Raw genomic sequence first — 13,953 nt, forward strand, 5'->3', positions numbered from 1 at the left:
CATGACATACTGAATTGGGGGAATATTTTAAGGCTCTTTAATGCCAACTTGGACCTTAACTACATTGGTTGCAAGGACATTGCGTTCATTGAATTCTTGGACTCTAGGGGGCCCTACCCAAGGGACTCCACCTTGGTTTAGTTAATTTCTGCCACAATAGCTCAGTCTATTCTCTCTAAGAGAGATTTATTTTTCTCGTGGGGCATCACAATAACTCCTCATAAGGTGTCTGGTTATCCTGTGTTACTATCAGAATCTCAATGTTCAACGGCTCCCATAGTATTGAAGCCCTTTTCAATCTTGAAAAATGCCCTAGGTGGCACCTCTACTTTTAATGACACTTCTCGTACCGGCTCTGGTTCCCAGGGGTCCTCTAATTGGGATTGGCTGCCATCTACCCTCTTGCATGGATGTCCCTATTGACCCCCACATGTGGGTGGTTCTGTTCAAACACTTGGATATCTGTCCTCATATTCAATGGGGTTGCGCATAAGTTTGCCTTGGCTGACCTTTGAACATTTTTTAAGTTACGATGTAATCACCCCTCAGGAAACCTGGGTTGAGCACAGCTGTCCGTTGCCAGGGTATTTAGAAATGTGGAAATCCACCCATAGAACGAGCAAGAATGGCCATGCCAAGGGAGGATTGGCCATCTAGGTAACTGTTAAATTAAATGGGAGTATATTGCCACTGGTTTGGGATGATAACTGGATCCAGGGGATTGTCATAAGGAACGTGACTGTGCAGCAGACCCTCCTAGAAATTAATGTTTACATTGCTCCCGGAACAAAGAAAAAAAGGGGCAGGCTGTCTCGACTGATGCAGATTGAGGGCAACTTAGTTGGGGAATACTCATATGCTAATTATCTTATAACTGGTGATTTTAACATGAACCTGTTTCAGTATACGATGGAGGCTCTTGAGGGTCCTGATTGTGGCCAATTAATTCCCAAACAATTAAGGCCCCAGGGTTGTCTGCATTGCCCGTTGGGAGAGTACGTAGTAATGCAGCTTAACAGCATGGGCTTTAAAGTCTTGAATGGCCATTTACGTGATGATGCCCCATTCCACCCGGTGGACAAGATCAGATGGTCGATCCTGCTCCTATTTAGACTATACTATTTGCAATATTGAATTGTTTCCTCTCATTGAAATGTTTCTGATTTGTTCCCGGAGTGAGAGCGATCATTGTCCACAAGTTGTATCTATCAAATCTAGATTTCCTGTACACAATGTCATGCGGGCAGTGGGTGTTAGTGTTTTTTTTCGAGTCACTAAAGCGCATAATAAGGAATGCTTCTATTGGCAGCATAGTACTGACTGAATGTATTAACTTTTTTAATTCTGAGGGATCCGGCTGTGTGACCTCAATTAAGTTATGGGTTAAACTTTCTTGCCTTTTATGGTCAAAGTTCCACCAATCTGCTCGTGATTTTGCTCCATCCCAGTCCTTTGTCATCTCAAGGGAAACCATGAATCTAAAGAAAGCGTGTAATAGGTTAGCAAGGGCAATTAGAAAAAGCCCTGAATCTGAGTGTTTATTCATTGAATACAAACAACTGAGGAAAGATTATAGGAAGGCTGTTTATGATGACTACCAGACGTATCTTAGTCAGTTTTGGGCTAAACTTTTAAGCGCAAGCAAAGATCCAAATTCCATGTAATTCTGGTCCTTTATCAACAATTTAAATAGCAACCAAAGGGGCACTGGCGTTGTTGATATTTCAGAAGGACCTTGGACGTCTTACTTGATTATCCACTTTTCCGCTAGCAAGCAGTATGGGAAACTGCTGGATGAGGGGGCCCATAGTTCTACTCTTGCTTTGTTTAATACATGTCCCTTGTTTACAGGGTCTTCAATTCCCTCGCAGAGAGTGAGGAAGTTCTTTCAATTACATCTCCCCCATATCATCTCGAGGGCTAAGCAATTTGGAGCCCCCAGTCCTAATGGCCTTCCACAGGCACTATTCAAACAGGGTCCTCAATTTGGGCTAACCATTTTTCACACTTGCTATCATAGAACTCCATACAAACACCTGGGTCTGTATTAAGCTTGGTGATGGGTGCTCGCTCTCTAGGAAAATTCCCACCACCCGTGGTGTGAAACAGGGTTGTGTACCTGTTCCCCTTCTTTTTAATCTGTTCCTTGCAGACATGTCAACGTCTCTTGATGTCGTTAACGCTCATCCCCCCAAGATTGGTGGCTACAGGCTTAGTCATCTGCTCTATGATGATGATCTTGCACTATTTAGTTGCACTGAGATTGGCCTCCAACGGCTGCTTAACCAACTTGCATCTTATACTTCCACAAATCAATTAGAAGTTAATTTGCTTAAAACAAAAGTGGTCTCCTTTGGGAGGAAAAACGCTCAGGCTTTCGTTGGTATTATAAAAGCTGTGAACTTGTTTTTGTCTTATGAATATTTAGGGGTACATTTCGATTCCAGGGGCAGTTTAGGTAAACATAAGAAGGAAATTGAACTTAAAGCTGTGGGATTGCAGGTGGCTTTCTCTAAAGTATCTAAAGATTTAAAGGGGGCGACCCTTCTTCCCCTAATTGAAGTTATGAGAGCAAAGATTATCCCTTCGCTGGCCTATGGTTAAGAAATGTTGTTGGTCAAAGGCTCTTGCCTATTAAATAGGCTGGTCAATAAAATCTACAAGAGAGTTTTTCATATCCCGCGCCTGGCTTCAGCCGCGCAGGTACGGTTGGAATTTGGGCTTCCGGATTTGGTGGCAGTTGGTGCTGGTGCTTTTCTGAAGCTTTGTTATAAATTGCGTCAGGCCACAGATGGTCACCTGGAGGCAGTCTTGTGGCAAGAAATTCGTGATTTGAAATCGAGGTGTACTCATTCTCATTTCTTGGTTGAATGTAAACGGCGACTAGATGCTGGTGATCTTTGGACAAGTAATCCCCCCTATTCTCTGTTTAAATTAGATGTTAATAGGCTTATTCAACTTATTCTTATCATTCAGACTGTTCCCTTCTCGTTCAACGGAAGCATGCCTGGGCAGTAATGGAATCGTTTAAGCCAGGTGTGTCTTCTACTTTTTTCTCTTGCCCTGATGGGTTTTGGTGAAAAAGGCCTTTATCGCCTTAAGGATGAGCGATTGTTTTTTAAAAAAACATCTGCCCCATTGGCAGCTATCCCCTGGGGACGGTGTGACATGTAGAGGCTGTAGTAACGCGGGCGAAACCATTGATCATGTGGTTTGCCTGTGCCCAGCTTTACTAAAGGAGCGTAGATTTTTGCTTTGAAGCAAATGGAATGAGCTGGGAATCCGCTCCTGTCAAAAGGCTACCATCCAGTCTTTGGACCCAGGCAACCCAACGCTAAATGTGTTATTGACAACATTTATTAAAATTGCACAATCTAAATTTAATTGTACTGCAAGCAATGAACAGGTATAATCTGAATCTCTTCCATGCTCTTGCCACAATGCCTATTATTGGCTAGGTTGAGGAGTTCTAACAGCATATGTTGATATTTAGTGCAATTACTATTTAATGCACCATGCACTTTAGGGCTGTTCCTATGTATTTTGTCTATGTGTATTATGTGGGGTTCCAAGTTAGGTGTTTTTTTATTTTTTTTATATTCCAGGTTTTTCTTACACTTTTAGGCAGGAATTTCTTCTTTTAATATGACATGTGTGTTTAATTTATGATGTGTTTTTAGCATGAATTTAGTATCTGAGGGTATTTATTCCCGATTGTCTTTTTGCTTTTTTGTATTGGATTTTATTATCTGTACAATAAATTATTATTCTTTCACTATAGCTGTGAAAATAAGTCCCATGAAACCACTATGTTCAGCATTCATATTGAGCAGGAGCTATAATGTAGCTACCGACCTGAAGCCTCTGGATTAGTGGAACAAATTAATGGCACTCTGAAAGTTCAATTGGCAAAAATGTGTGCATCTATAAATTTGAAATGGCCTGATGCTTTATCTTTGATTCTGATGAGCATGCAAAGTACACCTGACAGAAAAACTGGTCTCTTACCCCATGAAATACTGATGGGTAGAGCAATGAAATTACTAGCTGTTCCTGCAAATGTGCTTGCAAGCACAACAGATGACTTAGTACTGGATTAATGTAAGGGTCTAGCTGATGTGGTTCACTCTTTGTCTCACTAGGTGGAAAATACAGCCGTGCCACCATTCCAAGACCAGTGTCAAAGTCTTCGGCTGGTGATTGGGTGGTGATCAAGAAGCACATGCAGAAGATTTGCTTGGAACTTAGGTGGAAGGGACCTTTCCAAACCATTCTTATAACAGCGACAGCTGTGAAGTGTGCTGGAATTCCAAACTGGTTTAATGCGAGCCATACTTGTAAAGTGCTTTAGATGATGACGATCCAGTGTTCCTGAGAGCACCAGCAGAAACTGTACTGTCTCAAGAAGAGCAAGTGACAAAGAGCAAGAGACTGCAGGAGTAATCTATATAGTAGGAGAGGACATAGCAGGAGAGTCAAGTATAATGAGCACTCTCCCGGAGGCAGACAATTGGGAAAAAGAGTTAAAGCAGATCTCATTTCCTGAAGTAGCTGAAAGTGGAGGTGAGTTGAATCAAAGTCATGCAGATTTGACTCCTCCTGAAGTAGCTAATGATGCAGGTAAAGCAAGTTAAAGAAGAGCTTGTCAGATTCCTGCTAATTCAAGAAGAATTGTACATCCAGTTGTGTCATCACTGACTAGAGAAACTGTGAAAGGAGACAAATGGCCTCTTTGCATGGAACTGAAAAAGTTCCTGATGTGTTATCAAGCATGAATGAGGAAGCAGAAACAATAGACGGAACAGATCTGAGTAAAGAGGAACTAATATAAGTCGAAAATCAAGGAGAAAGAGGGCTGCAAGTCGAAGATACTAAGGTCCTGAATGGGCATACTTTGCAGCTGATGAGTGGGAAAACAAGTTTTTGTCCTTTTGTTTCGACCGTGAGAATCCAGTTCTACATTTTAGAACTGAGTTTTGAAATTACATTGTCAACTGACTAACAAAGACATTATAAGGTAGAATTAATAGTGATCAACAGACTGAGATTCACGAAAGAGACTTTTGAAACTGATTTTGACAAAGCTGCTAAACTGATTTTTGACAAGTCCTGTGGAGCCTGAAGCTGCTATAAATAATCGCAAAGAAAACAGAAGATTAGTTTTGATTTTGTTATGGCTGCCTAGTTAAGTTTATATTTTTCTTTCATTTCACTTTTTGATTCTTTCCAAGCCATGAATACCAATCGCAATAGAAACAATGGGTGCAAGTAAGTGTGTATTGGATTGGAAGTTGTAGGTGAGTTGATAAGTGTGTTATTGATCATAGGCAATAGTGTTTCTGATGAAGCTGAAACTATGTATACACATTTTTCAATACAAGAGACTACTACACTTTCTGAGTTATACAATTTCTATAAAGATGAGAGTTACTCACACTTAGTTCACAAGGATATCTTTCTTCTAATGTTTTCTATCATTTGTTGCATGACTATGTTGAGACTATTGATGTGTGAGGATGTATTGTGTAAACAAATTCCTTCCTCAGTATAAGAAGGGATTACATATCATAGCTGTTAGAAATGGGGTCTTTGTTTGGCAGTCAGGTTACCCCCTGTCCAAGCAAGGGCCCTCATTATAGTCAGGCTAAGTCACACAAAATCCAAATTATCCTGTGCCCACCTTCTGGTAGCTTGGCACTGACCAGTCATGCTTAACTTATAAGGCAATGTGTAAAGTATTTGTGCAATAAATCATGCAATAACACAGTATAGCACCACAAAAATACACCACACAGTGTTTAGAAAAATATATAACAGGTTTCTGATAAGATGAAGGTCAAAACAATTAAAATGCAATAAGTATATGTTGAGATATCACTGTAAAAGTGACATAAAGGCCCTCATTACAACCCTAGCTGTCGGTGATAAAGTGGCGGTAATACTGCCAACAGGCTGGTGGTAAATACCGTAAAATTATTACCATGGCAGAAAGAGCTCAGACAGACAGCCACTTTACCACACCGATTGCCAGGGCGACATCAACAGACACCATGGTGGTAGCCGCCAACAGCCAGGCGGAAGCCAATGTTCCGCCCACTGTATTAATGCAGGCCAATCTGCCACCTTTTCCGGGGCAGTACCAACAACATCAAAAGCTTGGCGGAAACACTGCACAGAAGGGAAATGACTCACCTCAGGTGGAGACTCAGGGAAGAACCACGCTGCCATGGAGTCTGAACTGCATATATTCCCAATGCTGTTCTACGTCCTGCTCCAGTACGAACACCAACAACGGAGAAGACAACCACTGTGAGTACAGCCGCCTAGCACACAGGGGAGAGGGGAGGAAAAGGAGAGTGACACACACACGCAACACCCCTAACACCATACACACAAGCAGATGCAGCAATAAAACATAAACACCCCGTACCCCTCTGGAAAAATGCAAGGACAACACAAATAGATAAAAGTGTGTGTAATGAGATAAATAAAGTAGGAATACATGCATCTAATTGAAAAGTATATACATATTTACAAATCAAGGAACACTGCCCAGTCCTCACTGTTCATGGGCCACAGTGCTACTTCACAAAGTCCAAGGCCCCACTTGTCTCCTGCAACAACACGGAGAGAACACTGCAGGGGTATCAGTTTGAAAATAGGCAGGTACCTCAGGGGATCGGGGAATGGGGGGGCACCTCAGCCGGCAGATGGAACAACACCACTGGTCCTGGAGGGGGCAACATGCCCTGTGCTTGGTCCTGGGGAGTGCAAGGCCACAGTCTCTCAAGTGGGTGACGTGCCTACTGGATCTGGAGGGGGCAACATGCCATGTGCTTGGTCCTTGGGAGTGCAAGGACACAGTCTCTCAAGTGGGTGACTTGCCCAGTGGCTCTGGAGGGGGCAACATGCCCTGTGCTCTTGATCCTAGGGAGTGCAAGGCCACAGTCTCTCAAGTGGGTGACTTCCCCAGTGGCTCTGGAGGGGGCAACATGCCCTGTGCTCTTCATCCTGGGGAGGATGGGGTGAGTGGATGGCTTCTCCACTGGTTCTAGAGGGGGCATTGTGCCCTGTGATCTTCATCCTGGGGAGGATGGGGTGAGTGGATGGCTTCTCCACTGGTTCTGCAGGGGGCTTTGTGCCCTGTGATGCAGGTCTTAGGGAGTGCAAGGTCACAGTCACTCAGATGGGTGTCAATCCCACAGGATTTGCAGGGCAGCTCGCACAACAGCCCATGGATGCAGGACTACACACTGTCCACCGGCGGTGATGGCTGCTCAGTGGTGGTGATGCTGATGTTGTCGATGGTGGTGGGGGAAGCTCCTGCCCAACCCCTGCAGATTTAGATGGCTGCCTACTGGTGCTGGTGGTCGTGCTGGTGCTGCTGCTGGTGGTAATGGTTGGGGGTAAGCTCCTGCCCATCCCCTGCAGCCTCAGACGGCTGACCACTGGTTCTGGTGGTTGTGCTGCTGGTGGTGCTACAGCTAGTGGTGGTGGTCGTGGGGGGAGGCTCCTGCCCATCCCCTGGAGCCTCGGACGGCCTCCCACTGGTGCTGGTGGTCATGCTGGTGGCGGTGCTTCTGCTGGTGGTGGTTGTGGGGGGAGGCTCCTGCCCATCCCCTGCAGCCTTGGCCAGCTGCCCACTGGTGCCGGTGGTCGTGCTGGTGCTGCTGGTGCTGCTGCTGGTGGCAGGGGTTTCGGAGGGAAGCCACTGCCCATCCCCTGCAGCCTCGGACAGCTGCCCACTGGTGCTGGTAGTCGTGCTGGGGCGGTGCTGGTGGTGATTGTTGTGGGGGGAGGCTCCTGCCCATCCCCTGCAGCCTCGGCTGGCTGCCCACTGGTACTGGTGGCGGTGCTGCTGCTGGTGGCGGTGGTTATGGGGGGGAGCTCCTGCCCATCCCCTGCAGCCTCAGACGGCTGCACCACCATGGTTGGTGGAGGGGGGCTCCGACTGAGTCCCAGCACCAGGCCCCTTGTCCTTTCTGCCTGCATGTGCAGGCCCCTTGCCCTTCCAAGCAGCAGCTGAGGATGGCTCCTTGCTCCTCTTGGCAACAGCTGGGGATGGCTCCTTGCTCCTCTTGGCAGCAGCTGGGGATCGCTCCTTGCTCCTCTTGGCAGCAGCTGGGGGTGGCACCATGACCTTCCTGGCAGCACTAGGGGCAGGCACTCTTTCCGTGTGGCTGCCTGGTACCTGGGATCCCTTCCCACCCTGAGTGGGTGTGGACACTAACGGGCCCATGAACTGGTGACTGAGGTGCTTGCCTGAGTTTTACACACCCTGGCCAGACGTGAAGGATGGGGGGGGGGTAGGGAAGAGGTCAATGGTGGAGAGGAAAAGCTTCTTAGGGACATTGGGGTGGGAAGAGGGAGAAGGTCTGGGAGTAGAGGAAGAGGGAGTGGTTGTAGGAGGTGTCTGTCTGCTGTGTTTGGATGCAGGTGCATGGCCTGGATGCTTTGTGAGGTGGATGGCTGTTGGGTGTCTAAGTGCTTGCACTTGTGTACTTTGGTGAGGAGGGGGCACAGACACAGTGGGAGAGGACACAGGGGACATGTGCATGGCTGTTGGGGTGGGACTGCCAGTGAGGTGTGTGTTCTGATAGATGTGCTGGTGATGGTGGTAGTGGATGAGGATGTAGTGCATGTAGGTGTGAGTGTAGATGCAACTGGGAGGGAGGTGGAGGATGAGGAGGAGGGGGCCATAGTGGAGGCAGTGGATGTTGGTGTGCCTGCATCTGGATGATGTTTGTGTGAATGCCTGTGGCATGATGTGTGGTGCCTGTGTTTGCCTGTGCTACTCTTGTGTGTTGTCTTGTGTGCATGCTCGTCTGCCTGTGTGCTTGGAATAGGTTGGGGTTGAAGGGTATGGGATTGGGTAGAGGAAGTTGGGGGGGAAGGGTGGAAACAGGGACAATGGCTGCCATCAGAGAGGAGGTCAGAGCCTGGATTGATCTCTGTTGGGCCACCAAGCCAGTGTGAATGTCCTCCGAAAATGCATTGGACTATTGCATTTGGGCTGCCAGCCCCTGGATGGCATTCATAATGGTTGACTGCCCAACAGAGAAGGATCGCAGGAGGTCAATAGCCTCCTCACTCATGGCAGCAGGGGTAAATGGGTCAGGGCCTAAGGTGTCTGGGGCGAAGGAGATGCCCACCCTCCTGGGTGGGCGGGCACAGGCTACTCGCTGAAGGGCTGCTGGGAGGGTGGTGCTGGTACAGGGTGGCGGCTGTACCTGTAGGTGGGGTGGGCACAAAAGGGTCCGCCACTCCAGGAAGCTTCCATCGGAGGAGGTATCCGTGTCCCAACTGTCCCCTCCTGTCCCCGCCGTCGTGCTCCCCTCACCCTCCGTCCCACTGGTGCTCTCAGCGTCAGTGAACTCTGCCTCTTGGGTCCTGTGGGATGCAGCTCCCTCTGTTGTCGGTGCCTCTGCTCCTCCTCAAGATGATGCTAATGCACATAAGGACAGGATGACAAAACAAGAAAGGGGGGGAGAGAGACAAAGGATACACAGGGTCAATTACTGCACCAACACCACTGTTGGCGTACACAGCACCCTCACACACAGGGAACAGCCCTACACACTATGCATGGCACTACTAATAACAGTGAGAGTCACCAGGGCATGGGGAGAGACACATATCGCACACTGCAGCATGCCTGGGACCCACACACCCCTGCCCAGAAATGGATGCCAACTAGCTAGGTTGGAGGAATATCACATCAGAACCCTGCCCAACATGGGACCTACACTGCAATGTCAGCCCTGGCCTAGGGGCACCCACTGACACTCATGCCCCATCCGCATACCACCCCACCAGGCGTAAGTAGTAATGGTGGGCATTGTACTCAACCCCTTGTTGACACTGTGATGTCCCCAAGCGCCCATCCAGCTCCGGATAGGCCACTGCCAGTATGCAAGCCATCAGGGGGGTCAGGGTTTGACAGGCACCCCTTCCTCATTGGGAAGCCATTCCCAGCGGGTCCTCCGCCGTCTTCCATGCCCAACGTCTCAGGTCCTCCCACCGTTTCTGACAGTGGGTGCTCTGCCTGCCGTAGACCCCCAGGGTCCGCACGTCCTTGGCAATGGCACGCCATATACCCTTCTTTTGATGGGCGCTGACCTACAGAGGAAATATACACAGGGAAAAGTATTAGTTAGACCGTCCTGCCTGTTGGACTCATGGCCCACCATAGCCCTCCAATCCCCTTATGCACAGATATGGCCCAGCATACATGCTGCAATCTGCCCAGGGCCCATCTGCCAACCCCCCCTACAAGAGGCCTTCATGCACAAACCTCCATGCTTTCATGCACCAGTGTACTCACCTGTTGGTCTGGAGGCCCATACAGCAGTCCATACTGGGGTAGGACCCTATCCACTAGTCTCTTCAACTCCGCCGAGGTGAAGGCAGGGGCCCTTTCCCCAGTGACACAGGCCATTATAGGTTCCAGACACAGGTCACAGCAGCACATGCAGTGTAGGTCCGCTCCTGTTGAAGGTCAGGTAGCAAGTGAGTGAACAGATAGAAAATGGCGGTGACGTCCACGGCGGTGCATACTGTCACCACCGGCGTACATCACCATTGGACACTGTACCCCATAGGGCTCGATAATAACTAATGAGGAGTTGCACGGCGGTTCACGATCACCTTCCGCAACAGCGCACAATGTCAGCGGAATTACCTCACTTCCACCTGTCCCTCCATACAGGACAGGCAGACGCCATTTCAAGTGGAGTGGGTAGACCATGTCTCCTAACTGCGTCACAGATTACAATTGTACGTTCAAGACATATGCCACCAATTCATTAATAAATCACATCATGCATTGAACTGTAGTGGCTACAATGTACAGATTATGATCTTTTGCCCCATAGATTCCAACCGCTGTGGATGAATAGGAGATGAAGACATCCCCCGTGTACAGACCCCTGGTGGACTTTTCAACAATGGAGGTCAGGCACATTATCCTTACCTACAGACTTGACAGGGCCACTGTCACGGAGTTGTTTGCCCAACTGGAGCCTGACCTGATATCTGCTATCCGTCACTCCACTGGGATCCCCCCTCTTGTGCAAGTGCTATCTGTTCTCCATTTCTTGGCAACTGGTGCTTTCCAAGTGACAGTGGGCTTGGCAGCAGGAATGTCACAGCCAATGTTCTCAATAGTGCTGACCACAATGTTGGCTGCCGTGATTAAACACATGTGCAGCTACATTGTTTTCCACCAGGTGGAGGATTTGGCCACAGTGAAGCCTGACTTCTATGCAACTGGACATATCCCCAACATCATTGGGGTGAATGATGGAACACCGCCAGAATGAACAGGTTGTCAAAAATCATAAATGTTTTCACTGAATGAATGTGCAGATGGTGTGTCTGGCGGACCAGTACATCTTCCATGTCAATGCTAAGTATCCAGGCTCGGTGCATGATGCTTTTATCCTGAAGAATAGCAGCATCTCAAATGTGATGGCCCAACTACAGGGTGTGGCTAATAGGTGAACCCTGGTTCCCACCCAGTGGATGTTGGTATATGGGTATGGTGGGGGCCATATGGCATAGTGTGTGGCTAACAGTTGTCCCTCAATATTTGCAGGTGACTCTGGTTATCCCAACCTCTCATGGCTACGGACCCCTGTGTGAAATCCCAGGACAAGGGCAGAGGAACGTTACAATGAGGCATATGGGCGAACAAGAAGGTTAATAGAACGTACCTTTGGCCTCCTGAAGGCCAGGTTTCAGTGCGTCCATCTAACCGGTGGATCCCTGTGCTACTCACCCAAGAAGGTCTGCAGATAATTGTGGCATGCTGCATGTTGCACAACCTTGCCTTGAGACGCCATGTGCCTTTTCTTCAGGAGGAGGAGGCTGGAGATGGCCGTGTGGCAGCAGTGGACCCTGTGGACAGTGAAGATGAGGAGGCAGAGGATGAGGATGAGGACAACAGAACTGCAGTGATAGGTCAATACTTCCAATGACACACAGGTAAGTCTGCGTAACTTCCCATTTCATTGACAGTTTTGTGTTTGACATTGTCACTGGCAGGCTGTGAATTCCCACTTCTATGCCCACTCACTATACCCTTTGGCAACTCTTTTTGCAGATGTTGGGGCCCCACTATCGCTCCTGGTGTGTTCACTGCAGCCAACTACAGGTCTTTCCTATGTATACATTACTGTACAGTTGAATTGGAATATAAACCTTGTTAAACAAATACATACTTAAATCATTTGACATAATCCATAATTGTATTTTTTCAAAGGGTGTTTATTTAAGTGCTAAGAAGTAGAGGGGCAAGTGCAATGGGCTGGGGTGATGATGGAGGAAAGTCCAAGGTAGAGTCTAATCTATTTGTAGCACAGATGCATTGTCCAAGGGGGCATCTGAAGGGGAGTAATGGCAATTCAAGGTGGACAGGGTGACAGAATGGGACACAAGGGTGACAATCAGGAGAGTCGTTTTTCCTGGTGGGGGTCTTGGCAATAGTCTCTGGCTTCTGCCTGGATCACAGGGAATATTTGTGGGGTGGTTTTCCCTCTGCAGGGGGAGGGGTGCTGGTGGCCTGTTGGTCCTGTGGCAGGGCCTCCTGTCCACTAGCGGCATTGGAGGTGGAGGGCTGTTCAGTACTCTGGCTAGTGGCAGGGGCCTGCTGGTGTGACACTGCCTCCCTTATAATGTTGGCCATGTCTGCCAGCACCTCTGCAATGGAGAAAAGGGTGGTGTTAGTGGCCTTCAAGTCCTCCATGATCCCCTGGTACTGTCCCTCCTGCAGCCGCATTTTCTCCTGCAACTTGTCCATGATCTGGCCCAGTGTATCCCTAGAATGTTGTTATGCTCCCAGGATCGTGGTGAGTGCCTCCTGAACGGTCGGTTCCCTGAGCCTGTCCTCCCCCTGGCGCACAGCAGTCCTCCCAGATTCCCAGTTGTCCTGTGTTTCCGTTCCCTGAACGATGTGCTCACTGCCACTGACCCCAGGTCCCTGATTGTCTTAGGTATAGGGGGTGGCCTGGAGTCCCTGTAGTGGTGGACATACTGCTGATTGACATATCCAGGGACAGAGGTATGGGTACGCTGGGTTGGTGCTGTGGTGGTGTTTCCTGAGGGGAGAGGCTCTGTGGTGGTGTGTGACTGTGGCTGGGTAACCGTCTGTCCAGAGGTCCCTGATGGGCCAGGTTGGTCACCCAGATCCAGTCGAGCAGAGTTGCTGTCATCACTGTGGGCCTCTTCTGTGGGGGGACTGGATGTTTCTGGCACCTCTTTTCCAGTGACATTGACTGGGATACCTGTGAGGATGTATATGCAGTGTTATTATTTCTGTGTGTGACATGTTGTGCATGGGTGGGTTGCCCTTTACGGCTGTTATTGCCCTGGCAGCTTTTCCTTGTGTGAGCTGCTATGTGGTGGGCTAGGTGATTCTCTAGTGTGCATGCTTTAGTGATAGGTGTCCATGCAGGGCTGTGAAACGTGTCCATGCATGGGTGATGCATGCAGGGTTTGGCGTTCAGATGAGTGGGTTGTTATGGTGGGGTGTGTGGGAGGTGGTGGAGTGATGGGAGTGAGGGTGGGATGGGGGTATGTGTAGGGTGATTTGTTGGGGTGTGTGATAAAAGGTGGTGGATGGTGTATAGGTGATGGTGGTATGTGGCTCTGGTTGTGTGAGTGCTCTTGCTGTCTCTCTCTGTTGGTAATGGTTTGTATTCATAAAGGGTTGTGGGTAGTGTGGGTGTGTGTTTTATAGTGGTGTGGGTGTGATGTGCATATGAGTGTCAGGTATTTGAATTGTCCAATGTGGTGTAGTTTTGTATGTGTGTGCGTATTTTGAGCACGCAGTATATACCGCCAATGGTTTACCGCCATTTAATGTCCGCCGTCGTGATTTATGGGTCATAATGAGATGGGCGTAGTTCTGTTGGCGTAATGGTGTGGGTTTTGACACCGCCAGTTCATCACTGA

The sequence above is a fragment of the Pleurodeles waltl genome, chromosome 2_2 (assembly GCF_031143425.1).
Source record: "Pleurodeles waltl isolate 20211129_DDA chromosome 2_2, aPleWal1.hap1.20221129, whole genome shotgun sequence".
Lineage (NCBI taxonomy): Eukaryota > Metazoa > Chordata > Amphibia > Caudata > Salamandridae > Pleurodeles > Pleurodeles waltl.